Source organism: Mytilus galloprovincialis, chromosome 11 (genome assembly GCF_965363235.1).
Source record: "Mytilus galloprovincialis chromosome 11, xbMytGall1.hap1.1, whole genome shotgun sequence".
In the NCBI taxonomy this organism is placed as follows: domain Eukaryota; kingdom Metazoa; phylum Mollusca; class Bivalvia; order Mytilida; family Mytilidae; genus Mytilus; species Mytilus galloprovincialis.
Window position 1 is genome coordinate 7,107,825 of NC_134848.1, and position 15,020 is coordinate 7,122,844.

The 15,020-nt window shown below is 30.9% G+C and overlaps 1 long non-coding RNA gene across 2 annotated transcripts; it reads left to right on the forward strand.

Annotated features, from left to right (window-relative positions):
* The first annotated feature begins 3,871 nt into the window (after positions 1 to 3,871).
* On the forward strand, positions 3,872 to 11,839 carry LOC143051571 (uncharacterized). Of its 2 annotated transcripts, none has more exons than XR_012970841.1 (4): positions 3,872 to 3,939; positions 6,701 to 6,898; positions 8,430 to 8,588; positions 9,234 to 11,839. It is a non-coding gene; the product is annotated as an uncharacterized LOC143051571 (long non-coding RNA). The 2 variants fall into 2 exon arrangements; XR_012970840.1 differs by lacking the exon at positions 3,872 to 3,939 and adding an exon at positions 4,726 to 4,993.
* The last annotated feature ends 3,181 nt before the right edge of the window (positions 11,840 to 15,020 follow it).

Genomic DNA, 15,020 nt, shown 5'->3' on the forward strand with positions numbered 1-15,020 from the left:
GATCCAAAGGATGTTTTGCCATATCGAGTCGGAGACGTAAAGGAAAGGGAAGAAGCAAAACAAACGAGGGAAAAGTTGAGGAAAGGAAAAGAAAAGCTACGGAAGAGGCGCAGGAAACACGAAAACGATATGTGGAGTCGGGAAAGAAACCAAAAGTAGAGGACAAACACTATAATTCGAGGGACGACCATTTAAAGTTTAAGTTCGACAAGAATACTTTGACAAGGACAGTAATGAAAGCAAAGAAACATTGACATTAAATGACCATTTTTTGTTTATATTGCTTATATACATTTATGGAATATTTTGATACATTTTTTTTATATTTTGATACATATTTATTGAAATTTTGTATACATATTTATTGAACATTTTGATATATTTTTTTATAAACATGTACTATTACGTTTACAGATTTCTTTATTATTTTTGTTAGATAAAATGATGACATTTGATCTTTAAGTGGAAAGGCATGTGGCAATATTGGAATTAAGAGTCATGTGTTAGCTCCCTTGTTAGCTTGAGCGTATTTACATATTATATAACTACAATTGTTTACATGAAAACTTTCACCTGACTTTTTTTTACCTAAATTGTCATCCTGACTTGTTTTTTACTCAAAATTCCTGTCCTGGCTATTTTTTCAAATTTCATCCTAGCCCCCCCCCCCCCCCCCCCCCCTATAAATCAAATGGTAGCTCCCTAAAATCCAAAATAGTAAACAAACCAAAATCAACTCACCAAAACCATATATATACATTCGTCTCTTAAATATTTCGCATTAATTAGGGTTCAAGCGCTAGGACTTGGGAATAAAATGGTTGAAATGATAAGTTTAAAAGCCCTACTTAAAGTAAGACATTTCCCCACTTTATTTAACTTCTGTATTGTTGAACTGTAGATGCAAATGTAGCAGGAACAACTGTTGGAGATTCGGGGATGCGGACCACAGCTAATTCTAGTTTGTAAACGATGTGAACGGAAACGACTGATGCCTAATGTGATGCGCTATAATATATCTAAGTAAATGCAAACAAAAAACTGAAAACAATATAAATATTTAATCAACAAAGTACATCTATTATTATGATATGCCAAAAGTATGTAGAAATGGAGCATTCAATGATTTCAAATTACCCGTACTATGGAAGCATGTAGCAAATGCACTAACCTAAACGATGGTTGGGCTGAAAGTCAGTCCTCGGAGGATTCAACATAGTAATCTCAAACCAGTTATATAAAATGTATAAGATTCTCGCAGAAGGTAATGCAAATATTAAACTTTACAATATATATTAATATCTTTAACCAATGAATTCAAATAGCAAAATCTAAGCAATTTAACAAATATGTACTGAATAAGCTTCTTCTAAATCATCAAATAAAGGAATATGAAATTTATAGTTTTAAACAAGAGAAATAACAATGCCATAATAATCCATACTGCCACATACCTCCCACTCCTAAGACAAACGATAAATTTCATAAATAACAGTATAAACAACAGCTATTAAAGGTTTATGTTTATTGTTGTGACACAAACATATGTCTGCTGATTAAAGCTACGTGTTTTACATTTTTTAATTGAAGTTGGAGTGTCACTTAACTGTTATTGAATAAAAAATTAAAAAAGGTTAAATTATGAAGAACATAACCTTTACGTTTATAATGTTTAAGTTGTGTGAAAAAAGTTGATCTCTTTCAACAATAGTCCCGTAAACTTTATCAATCTGACATTTCACGGTAAGTTAACAATCAGAACCACCCGATGCAACTGAGGTTATCCTATTAAATAGATCTTATGCTAGTGGGGTTACGTTGTTCAATAGAGGGTATGGTATACCATGTTAACACATGTTAGGGGGTTATTCTATTGAAATAGAGAAACACAGTATTATAGCCATGCTAGTATATGGTATGGGGTTATCTTATTCAAGTAAAATAACACAGCAATGATACAAGTTTTGCATATGGTATGGAGTTATATTGTTCTAATAGGGTAAAACGGTACAACGATGTTGAAGCCAATAATTTTTTTTTATCCTACATCCGGAAATTAAAACTGCGGCCTAAAAACCATATACCATGAGACTAACACGTTATTTGATTTATTATTGTTGATCTTATATTATAGGGTAATTGCATGAATATTGAGGAATATTGTCCCGAGTAGAGTATAGATTATAAAGATGGTACGTTTGATGGAACTTCCAAATATACAGCCGAGACCGCATTCGATCAAAAATCGTAGTTGAAAAGCATTAGAAAATATCGAAAATGATTATTTTTTATATAGATACGCATCCCTCTGAAATCACCTACTTATGGAAAATGTGTGATAAAATTACTTAGATAAGTTCACAATAATTTATTCGAAGGTAAAAAGATAAGCACTGTTCCCTAATATAATATGCCGGATACAATAGAAATACTAATGACCATCATATACTATATGTATAAATGCTTTATTAATAACAACTATAAGAGAGAAGATGTGGTATGATTGCCAATGAGACAACTCTCCACAAGAGACCTAAATGACACAGAAATTAACAACTATAGGTCACAGTACGGCCTTCAACAATAAGCAAAGCCCATACCGCATAGTCAGCTATAAAAGGCCCCGAAATGACAATGTAAAACAATTCAAACGAGAAAACTAACGGCCTTATTTATATATATAAAAAAATGAACGAAAATAAATATGTAACACATAAACAAACGACTCCTGACTTGGGACAGACACATACAAATAAAATTGAGAATGGAAATGGGGAATATGTCAAAGAGACAACAACCCGACCATAGAGCAGACAACAGCAGAAGGTCACCAACAGGTCTTCAATGTTTATTTTCCAATCAAAATTCAAGGTGGCTATAGTGACAAATCTAAATCGGTGACCCCCAATTTTTTTCCATCATATATTGTTCCTCAAATCATGAAATACCTTCACACAATTATTTTAGGGGGAAATCACTGGTAGAACTGAATAAGTTGTTAAAGGCTTTTTCAAAGTTTAGGACTACTTTATCTTAGGAAAGGATTTATGTGGGTGAAATGACCTTGGAAAATAGCTTTATTCCCAGCATTTTCATCAAATGAACATTTAGTGTTTCAACCTAAATAATAATCTCAAGCTGATCTATTAAAAGATGACGCGGCGACAGCTTTCTGTATGGAAATTTTCGTCAGAAAAGCAGAACGCTAATTTTATATCATTTTATGTCAGTAATGACAGTATATCGGAGGTTTTTCTCTAAGCAAGTACAAATTTTCAGAGACAAGTTGTTGTCTCCATGGTTACTTGTAAACAGTCAAGTTTTTGAATGATATACTTATGTCGACCCCCGCAACATACCGTGTTTTGTTTTTTTGATATTTGTGTTTTTGCTTTTTTGCTTATTATCTGAAACTGAGACTATTATAACACATAACCTCAGTCTTAAAAGGCGAGATCATCGGACTCACCGTTGCACACACTTTCACATAGAAGATCATCAAGTTGAACTATATGTAAAAGACAAAGAAATAGCTCGTAGAACATTTGAAGAGGGCACAACCAATATATAAACTCAATGATAATGACACTCTCAAACATACTATTACAAATTTAACAATTACTAATCTAGTATAACTGATCTTTAACCCCCCTTTATAGATGAACCATATTTTCATATGTAGAACAGGTGCTCTCTTTATATAAAGTACTGCTTCTCCTTCCACCATTGGGCATCTAACCATAGTTACATGCTCAGCTCTGCTTCAAGTGCTCTCTATTTTACTATCCACACCGATATGTGTCCACACTTGTAAATTTTTAATTTTTTTTCGGAAAATACTCATTTCCATTCGGAACTTAGCTAGATCTACCACGATGTTGATGATGGGGCGCGGCCATTATCTCTGGAACACATAGTAGGTAACCAAACATTTTCAATGTAAATCTATCCTATTCTAAAAGATAAATCCCACAGTTATAGGGATGAAACTTTAACAAGCAATACAAGTACATTAATCAGGAGTAATAGGGAGTTATATATATATAGCTAGTGGAGAAGAAGATAAAATTGTATAAAAAAATCAGTTAATCTATTTTGGAGTTTTTGTCCCCTTTATAATGCTTTTTAACTGTGACCACAATATGTTTAGGAGCTAGGTTAAAAGTTTACTGAGTTGGAAAATGGATCAGCATGACAATATGTATATTATTTTTGACTGAAATTTCGAGAAAAGTCTATAAACCTGTTTTGGAGTTATTGCCCCTGAAATAATATAAATTTCCAGTTTTTTAGCTTTTTCCATGAAAAAATAGGAGCTCAGGTGAAAATTGAACATGTAAAAAGGTTCAACTTAACAAGATGAATATATATCCTAAAAAATTAGTGAATATTTGGTCCAGGTGTCAACTTATATTTGAAGTTCCACTGGAAACTTTGTTATAAACAATGTCATAATATCTATACCTGTAGGAACACATATTCTATACCATTTATTCCGTTCGGAACATATACTGTAATTTTTATTCCTCTGGAAATAATATTCCAGAATATTTTTCCTTTCGGAACTTAAATTTATATGAAGGAACTTCTATTCCGTGACACCCCCTGTTTCGATATAATCTCTTTATCAACTTGTACTATACTTTTATTCACACATTTTTTGTTGTTATTTTGAAAACATTTTTTAAATATATACATTAATTTAAAGAGAATAATTGGCATGTCGGTGATTACCAATGAGACAACTCTCCACAATAAATGACATAGAAACTAATAACTATAGGTCACTAACACTGTACAGCCTTCAACAATAAGAAAAGTCTTTTAAAATGCATAGTCCGCTATGTCATGTATGTTGATTTTTTACTTCTTTTTTTCAGTTTTGGCTGTTATCTGAAAGTTATACATGTTACAGGAGCTTAAAGCTAAACCTGTAAATTGCAAAAAAATATATTAAAGTCTGAATTAGCAAACTGGTGATTTTATTCTTCAGGTGAACAATACAGGCACAGATATAACTCTTCTTTGTCTTTTTAAAAATTGTTGTGTCTATTTTTGATTGCCATATTTGCATCTTCTCCCCCTTTTTTACATCCTTCAATGAATATCATGATTCTTAATAGTTAATTTCTTTCCTTCCATATTAAAATAAGGAGATGTGGTTGATGATTGCTAGTGAGACAACTATCCACATGAGTTCAAATGAAGGGGATGTTAAACCATATACCATGTATACATGTTGCCTTCAGCATTGAGAAAAACTTGTTATACATGTACCATTTGGTTGGCTATAACAGCATTGTACCAACATGAAAAATGTAAACTAATGTGAACTTTAGAGAAAACTTGTGGTCTGATCGATAATAGTTTGACAACCATTTAAAAAATCTGATTTTTATGTTATTATATAAAACATCACTAACATGTCAAATGACAGGGACTTGTAAAACATTGAATGAGTGATATGAGTAAGTTACAGTAATCATGTTCATTGAACAAAAAATATATAGTTCTGTTACCATTCATACATTTGACTGATGAAAAACTTGACAGTAACATTCAGTGAATGGTATAAAAGTTAACAACTACATTTGTATGGGTCACTAGATATATAAGAAGATGTTATATGAATACCAATTAAACAACTCTCCATCCAAGTCACTATTTTTAAAAGTAAATCATTATAGGTCAAAGTACTATAACTTCAACATGGAGCCTTGGCTTACACCAAACAGCAAGCTATAAAGGGCCCCAAAAATGACAAGTGTGAAACCATTCAAATAGAAAAACCAACAGTCTAATCTATATAAAAATCGAGAAAGACTTATGAACCTCATCAACAAATGGCAACCACTAAACATCATGTTCCTGACTAGTAAAGGTGCAAACAAATGCAGCTGGATTGAACGTTTTGATAGGTACCAACCTTCACCCTTATCTGAAACAATCACAACATAGACAGACACTGAACATATGTGTAATGCCTTCAACAATGAACAAAACCCATGCCATGCATAGTTAACTTAAAAAGGCCCTGAAATACAAAACAATGTAAAACAATTCTAAATTACCTGATTTATGTATAAAACAAAATAAATGAAAGAATAGATGTAAAAGACATTTATTTAACCAGGTTTGTTTATTATGTCCAATATATATTAAATATGATAAAACAAAGATTTTTTTACACTACAAACATGTATTTTAGATTTGATGTCATTTATATCCTACATTTGTACATGTGATTTACAAAATTTGATCTTTTCTAGTATTAATTGAGAGTTAATTTCCACCAAACTCAAATACAAAAAGGCTGTTTACTCGAAACACATGAAATTCAGGAAAGGCACTTTAAAATCTGCTTTATGATAGAGTCTAAGTACGATAAAAGATGTAAATGAGTGAACATGGTGAAAATATAAATGAAAATATTTATTTTTCACTATATATTGGTGGATACCCCCATTTTATAATGGCCTCCCATGAACACCAAGTATGTTTAAATTGATCATCCCTAATACCTAATGGAAAAAAGCATACCTAACCTTTACTTGTTTCAAGCTTAAAATTTACCTCAAAGGAAAATTTACTCATTCAAATTTTATGAAAACATTGTGTTCATACATTAGTTCCACTACATCTTTTAGGAGAGATCTTGAAACTAATTTGTATAAATTGAAATCTTTATCATACATTTCAGGTCAACCTTCTCATTTATATTGGCAGAATATATAATTATTATTAACTGACGAAAAATAAAGGAACTGTTGAAAATGCATGGAGAAATTTGTTGGGCAAGGACAGACATAAAGCTTAACATCAGAAAACCTCTGGATTCTCGGAACTGTTTATCACATTGACATTATCAACATGATCAAATCAGATAGGTTTTAAAAAAGTATATATTGTAAAAGACTTTACACCTTTCACAAAATATCTTACTACTAAAAATGCTAGCAAGTATTGAAATGTTCCTGACACGCAATTATTATCATACCCCTTATCTTGAAAAGATGGGGCATTTATTGATGCACATGATTGTCAGTATGCTGTCTGTCCACCATTCAAAATTTTAGTTTTATGATGATGATTACAGTATCACTTGACCAAATCTGATGAAATTGAAACATCTTGGATAATACTTTATACTGGTCAAGTTTGATTATGATAGCTTTGATGTTTATTGTTCAAGATTTATGACTAAATAAGCCCCTTATATAATTATCCACGACCACCTTTAAAGTTTTTTTTAAATCTCTTGCCAAATTTTTTTAGTTCTTAAAGAACACAATGCAAGTTGGTTCATGAATGACAGATCAAATTAATTTTGACATTTACTGTTTTAAGAGTTATTACCCTTAATTACCTAAAAATTCAGATTGATTTTGTGTTTCTTGTTGATAATGCACCATTTGAAAAAATCTTTTTTCAATTTTATTATAATTTAACACAAGCATGACAAGTGAGGAAACTTAAAATACAGGTCACATTCAATTGTGATTTTGGTTTGTGGCAACTACAGTAAGGGTGTTTTTGCAACCAGGGGTACCTGTGATCACTTGATCACCTAGACTGACAATTTCGAGTTTCTAGTAAAAACTTTTATGAAATGGATAGTAATTTTTTAGTTTTTTAACACAGTTATATTCATGTACATTACAGTTTGTACCTATGAAATGTCAAAAAAAAAGAAAACCAACAATAGAACAAAAGTCCTATATTTCTGTTCATGTATAGTGGAATTTAAACTAAACTACATTGTATCTTCATATACATGTATATATATAACACATGAGGTATAGTCTTACCGGTACTTTGGATACCATGCTTTTGTGTCTTCCACTACTAATGGGAGCTGTTGGGTGTGTGTATGATTAATGGAAGAAACCACCAATCACAACAAAACTAAAATGAAACTTATTTCTCTTATTTTTTTGTGTTTATTTATAAATAAATAACTCCATATCTTAATTTTTTAAAGAAAATCGTAATATATTTAATAGTTTTCTGAAAGTTGTATGTTTATTGATGGTAACAACTTAACATCATATATGTAAACCAACTTATTTTTCAGGGATAGTAGATTTTGTGTAAAGCCCTTTTCAGCTGACTTAGCAGCAATTTATTCTTGTGATTTTCAACCAAAATGCTATTGATTTCTGTTAGGAAAGACCCCCATTTTAGTTAATCCTGACAATTTTCATTCCAATTAAATGCCTTCGTTGGGTTGAGCAATATCAAATAACCTAGTAAGACTGGCTTTTTCTTCCCTGCTTTACCTCTGACAGACAACATATGTGCCTTTTCTTTCTTTCTTAAACTCACAAAAGTTTCAAAAGTAATAGTCTACAAAAATAAGTTGGTGTACAGTTTTGTAGATTTAGGATCTTCTTTAAATTATACATTTATTACACACTTTTTAATTACAGTGATATATTATATAATGGAAAGTTAAAGCTGGAAGTAAGGTGCATACCATGAAAGTACCTGACAAGTGGACTTACAAGATCTGGTGTAAGAACATTTGTGAATTGTTGAAGAAGCACAATAAAAGAAGTCCATGAAGTTTTTGAAGATCTTGTTGTCAGGTTAATTTCAAGTCATCCCTTTCATGCTTTACACATTTGTTTGCCTTAATTGATATATCCCCATTGATTGACATATAACTTGATACCAGCTAAAACACAAGTCACCTAAAATTGGATTGCCATCAAATATTAACTTGTTGAAATAGTGTACATGGCTTTGTGCTTTGAACAATTAGTCCAATTAAAACTTTCAACAGGTTGTCAACTATATAAAAGCAAACATATTCAACAAGTGACAAATAATATCAAAAATATTTTAACACCCTCAGCACTTTTATAATATGTACAATATCAGAATTATTAAAATTTATGTTATTTGTCCAATGATTTAACAAAAAATTTTATGAGGTTCAGTAGTTTGATTGATTTGAAATAAGATATCAAATATCAGAATGTCAACTGAAGAAAATGTAGAGAGTGCACAGAAAATTTATAAGAAAATGTAAAGAATGCACAGACAAAATAAGAAAATATATGGATTCACAGAAACAATAGTTGTATAATCATGTATATAGGAATAATAGGTATAATATTAAGACTTCTAATTCTGGATACTATTTTTTTTGTTGCAGAAATCAGAGATGTATTGAATAGATTTTAAATCTGACACAAAATAATCTAATAGAATTATTTTATTTTTTTCAGTATCTGACTTCATTGGTAGATGTAATTGAACAGTTTAATAAACCAGCTCCAGCAAATCTAGATCATTGTTCCAATACTCCAGCAAAAAGATTTATCATTAGAATTCCAGGAAGTCACAACAAATTTATTTTATGGTTTGATCCTAAACACTATCATCATTGCAATTGGTTTAATATTATACCAGGCTCTTGAGTCTGAGGAAAGGAATGTTATTTTCCTTAGTTTACTGTTAAAATAGAGAACCTGAATAATGAAAAGAAGCTTTTTTTTGGCATGTGATAGTAATTATACCCCACGCAACGGGTTGCGGAGGGTATAATGTTTTTGACCCGTCTGTCCGTCCGTCAGTCCGTCCGTCAGTCCTGTTTCTTGTCATCACAACTCCTCTCAAACCACACAATAGAATTTCACGAAACCTTTTCAGATAATAAGGACATACTATGTAGTTGTGCATATAGACGGGAAATTGCGATTCAATTTTTTTTCTAGGAGTTACGCCCCTTTGAACTTATTTACTTTAATGTACTACTGCAACAGTTTGTCATCGCAACTCCTCTCAAACCACACAACAGAATTTCACGAAACCTTTTCAGATAATAAGGACATACTATGTAGTTGTGCATATCGATGGGAAATTGCGATTCAATTTTTTTTCTAGGAGTTACGCCCCTTTGAACTTATTTGCCTCACTATACTGTTGACTCCTCTCGCTTGGAATTTATGTACTACTGCAACAGTTTGTCATCGCAACTCCTCTCAAACTACACAACAGAATTTCATGAAACCTTTTCAGATAATAAGGACATACTATGTAGTTGTGCATATCGACGGGAAATTGTGATTCAATTTTTTTTCTAGGAGTTACACCCCTTTGAACTTATTTGCCTCACTATACTGTTGACTCCTCTCGCTTGGAATTTAAATTCCCCAAAAATACTGAACAGTAGTTATTTTATTGAAGTTGTATGCTGGGTTTATCTGCGTCCGTTTTCTTCTTGCCACGCCTTTGGCTAATGCTTTAAGTGGTTTTCATGAAACTTTGATGAATTATTTATTTCTATTGAAATGAGCTACCTTTCGTTTGATAGAAATTTTAGATTTTACTTTTCCTAGCTATGGGGATTTTTTTTGTTAACAAAAAGGGGGATTTTCCTGTTTTCGGACAAGAATTCATAAGTGCTTTGAGCAGTTTCATGGAACTTTGATGACTGCTTTATTTCTATTGATGTGAGCTCCCTTAAGCTTTTTTTTTTATAAATTTCTGATATGAAATATAGGCATTATGGAATGTTATAAATGAGAGGCATATAATGTGCTCATTGCACTGCTGTATATTTAACTAGTTCATTGTAAATTCTATTTCTCAAATTAGGTTTGTGTGTAACATCTTTTTTATTGTTTTTTTTTTCTTAAAAGTTCCTCTTGCTCATTTTTCTCTTACTTATTTAATTGTATTTTATTGTAAACTTTAAGTTTTTAATCAATTGTAACCTGTTGACTATTTTTTTTAAACATCATTTATGGCATTTAACTATATTTATTGTATATATTTTAACTATTTTGTTGTGACGTTTTTTTTGTTGTTGTAAACTTTGATATGTGAGAAACTGTGAGTGAATAAATGTCCGTTGTTTCATTGTCAATGTCGCATGTTTTGTATCTTTAAGTAGAAATCAGGTATTCTTAAAACGAAACATTTATTTAATCTGAACTTCCAACCTCATTTAGTTTCCACATTTATGAAATTTATATCAAAGTTTTATACATGTATCAGCAATGTCTCATCCAAATATATCTGTTTTCAGTGATTGTGATGAATTTTATATTATATATCTGTTTTCTTTAAAATATGTAGAACTAGGTATCTAGTTTTCTTGTATGAAGTAAAATGTTATGTTACGTTAATTTCAAGGTTAATTATTTTAACTTTGATATTTATTTTTTTCACTATGAAATCAAAAATACTTGACATATTGAATATGTTTTTATTATGGAAAATTTTAGTACAATATTTTTTTTAGTTCATGTTAATTAAGTTTATAACAGTTTATTATTATTACTAGTTTACTTAAAGGCACACATTGTATGCAACAAGAGCAACACAATATAGTATACAAAATGATAAATTGGTCAATAAATATGACAAGAGAAGAAAAAACACAACCCTTTTATCACTAGGGGTGGGAAAGAGGTTTTAAGTATTTGTGAAATATGGTCAGGATAGTACTAGCAGAGACAAAAAATTTCCAGATAGATATAGTATTAGTATTATATATAGTGTTTATGTACTTTGCATTGAAGCTAATATTGACATGGTTTTACGAATCAGGTTTGTCAGTTCTGTTCCGCTTACACTTTTCCATTGTTTTGATGTCAGACTATTTCATGGGCAAAAACTCAATCAATACTTATAAGTGTCATTTTTTATGCTTCAGTCAGAAATGAGAATTATATTTATTGTTGCTTTAAGGGTATACTATGTGTTAGGATTATGTTTTCTATTGAAGATTTGGGAGTGATGTTTAATGAGTATTTCTGATGGTATATATGCTACGTAGAAATTAAATTTTTAGTTGCCTTTTCAATAAAGCAATCATTTACTATTATGAAGTTTTTGTGTTTGTTGCCAATCTCAAATGGTTTTAACAGCAAAAGCAGAACAGTAGTAAAAAAAAACAAATTGACCACAGCAAGTATTCTAGTAATTAAAGTAATAAGTAAAAAGCTGCTTTGGTCATGATGTTCATAATGGCACCATCTTCCCTATTTTGATGATTAAAAAATCTTGTATTTCCTTGATGTCATAAACAATTTGTGTACAAGTCAAATACAACTTCCAGTTGCTTGTTAACAGTAAAGAATACTACCACAGCAGAGTTGATCAAACAGGATTTTTCTGAATATTAATTTCAAAAATTAAAATCTATTTTTATAGTCTAAAATGATAAAATCCCAATAATAAATATGCGCAATAATTTCTGAATTTACAGTATATGAAATTAGGGTTTTCAAACCACTCCTTTTTTAAGTGAATGGTTCAAGAATGAATCTTGTAATATATATTATCTGCACATCAATGAAACAAAGCCATGATCAGCTAGCAAAGAAATTAATTTCTCATACAGATAAAATATCGAATAAGTGATTAATGTAGGTAAATTTTTAGGACAACTTACTCTTTTAACATGTTTATGACTGCAAACATTTGCAATCATAAAATGGTATGGCTATTTAAATGATGTTTAAAAGAAAAATCAAAGTCTTTGATTCTTGGGATTATGAAAAATGCTGGATCTAACTGCACATTTAGATTTTGGACCCCACTTTAAATTGGTCCATATTAAAGTCCAAAGGATCCAAATTGTTTGATTACAACAAATATTTAATATGTGGTGTCCCTCAAGATGCTGAATCTAAAGAGAATTTAGACATTGATTTTTGAACCCAATTTTCAAATTAACTGGTCCATATTGAGGTCTGAAGGGTCCAAAATTGAAGATAAATGGACTTCATCAAAAATTGAAATCTTTGGATTGTTAGATATATTGAATTAAAACTTGTGTTTAGATTTGTGATTTTGGACCAAATTTTCAACAAAAAATTAAAATATTGGGTCCATTTGATATGTTGAATCTTATTGTGAAATAAGACTTTAATTTTTGGGCTTACTGAGCAAATTTATGGCAAGCCGTTTTGCTATTTATTATAACTTCATTAAATCTCATAAACTTTATTAGATATCTTATATAGTTTATAAAATATATAGTTTATAATGTATATTATATAGTTTATAAGATATATTATATAGTTTATGAGATACCTTAAATAGTTTATGAAATATCTTATATAGTTTATAAGATATCTCATATACTTTTAAATATATCTTTTAAAGTATTATTAGATATCTTGTAAACTATATTTTTTTATATATAATATATGAGATGTTTTATAAGATATCTCCTTAAATATACAAGATATCTTATATAATATTACATGAGATTTCTTGAAATTCTAATAAATAGTACGCCTCCGGGTGCGGGAATTACTCGCTACATTGAAGACCTGTTGGTGACCCTCTGCTGTTGTTTTTTATTTGGTCGGGTTGTTGTCTCTTTGACACATTCCCCATTTCCATTCTCAATTTTATTTTAAAACAGTTTGCCATACATATTGGTCCGTTTTGAGGTCCAACAGGTCCTAAAATTAAATTTTGTATGATGAACACAAGGTGTTTTGTTATATTGTGAATCCATGGACCTGTATGTTTCTGCTGAATCTAACCATATATTTATAGGTAAATGAGATAAGATGTGGTATGATTGCCAGCAAGACAACTCTGTTCAAGAGGCAAAAATGTCGCAGTCATTAACAACTATAGGTCAACTTGCAGCTTTTTTACAAGGTTAAAAACCCATAAAAACTGAATAATCAGCTATAAAAGGACAGCAAATTACAAATGTGAAACAATTCAAAGGAGAAAATTTACAGCCAATGTATGTTAAAAATAATGAACGAAAAACAAATATGTTAAAACAGCAATAAACGGCAGCCATTGAATTAAAGGCTCCTGACTGGGACAGCCACATACGAAATGTGGCGGAGGTGAAATAGTTGGATGGCGCAAAACCCTCTCCTACCATGAGACATTGGTACAACAGCACAAAACAATGCACTATAAAATATAACAAGCAACAACCATTCATTTTAGCTCCTTCCTTACTTGGAACAGGCACATACAAAATGTGGTGGGGTTAAACTAGTTTGAATGCTCCAACATTTCCCCTAACAAACTATATAAAAATCAGTTGGAGAATGGCTTAACTCATCAGATGGGTCAAAATAAAAATATAGAATCTTAACAAAAACACAATGTTTCCAATTTCAAAATTCTTAGACCACACTCATTTGCGGTCAGAAACCTATGCTGTCAAATATTAAATCCCAATTCAAATTAAGAACTGTATCAAGATTAAATTATGTGTATAGTTTCCCCAACTGTTCAGTGTTCGATAAGGAACAAATGTTCCATGGTGCAACGAAGCTAAGTTTTATGCAAAATATATGACATAACCAGTTTGCTGTGTATCTATTTACCAGCATTACCATCATTCTAGTATACGCTAGATTGAGTGATCGTTGATTGCTTTAGTCCAGTGGCAAAAATTTGATGCATGCGAGACAGTTTGTTGTTTGCTTTAGTCCAGTGGCAAATATTTCTGCACGTGAGACATAGTTTGTTGTTTACTTTAGTCCAGCGGCAAATATTTCATGCATGTGAGACAGAGTTTGTTGTTTGCCTTAGACCAGTGGCAAATATTTCATGTATGTGAGACATTGTTTGTTGTTTGCTTTAGTCAAGTGGCAAATATTTCATGCATGTGAGACATAGTTTGCTGTTTGCTTTAGGTCACGGTCAAATATTTCATGCATGTTTGAGACAGGAAAACTATGCGTACAATAGGTAGGTCGTGTAACTGCTATATTCCGTCTATCTAAAAGAATGGACAGAAAACATATTTTTTTACATTCTATAAGACGGAATGATCTTGTCCTTTATTGAAACTTCGTAATAACTCTGTCTCATAGACGTATATATGAAGGTTACATAGGGTCTATACCCATCGAATAACTTTGTCGCATTGGAGTCTTTTTTAGAGCCTATTTTTATCTAATAAATCAGATGATTCATTGTATAAAAGCTATATCCATCAAATATCTCTGTCTCAGGATTTATACTTCTCAAATAACTCTGTCTCGTATACCCATCGAATAACTTTGTCTCGTTGG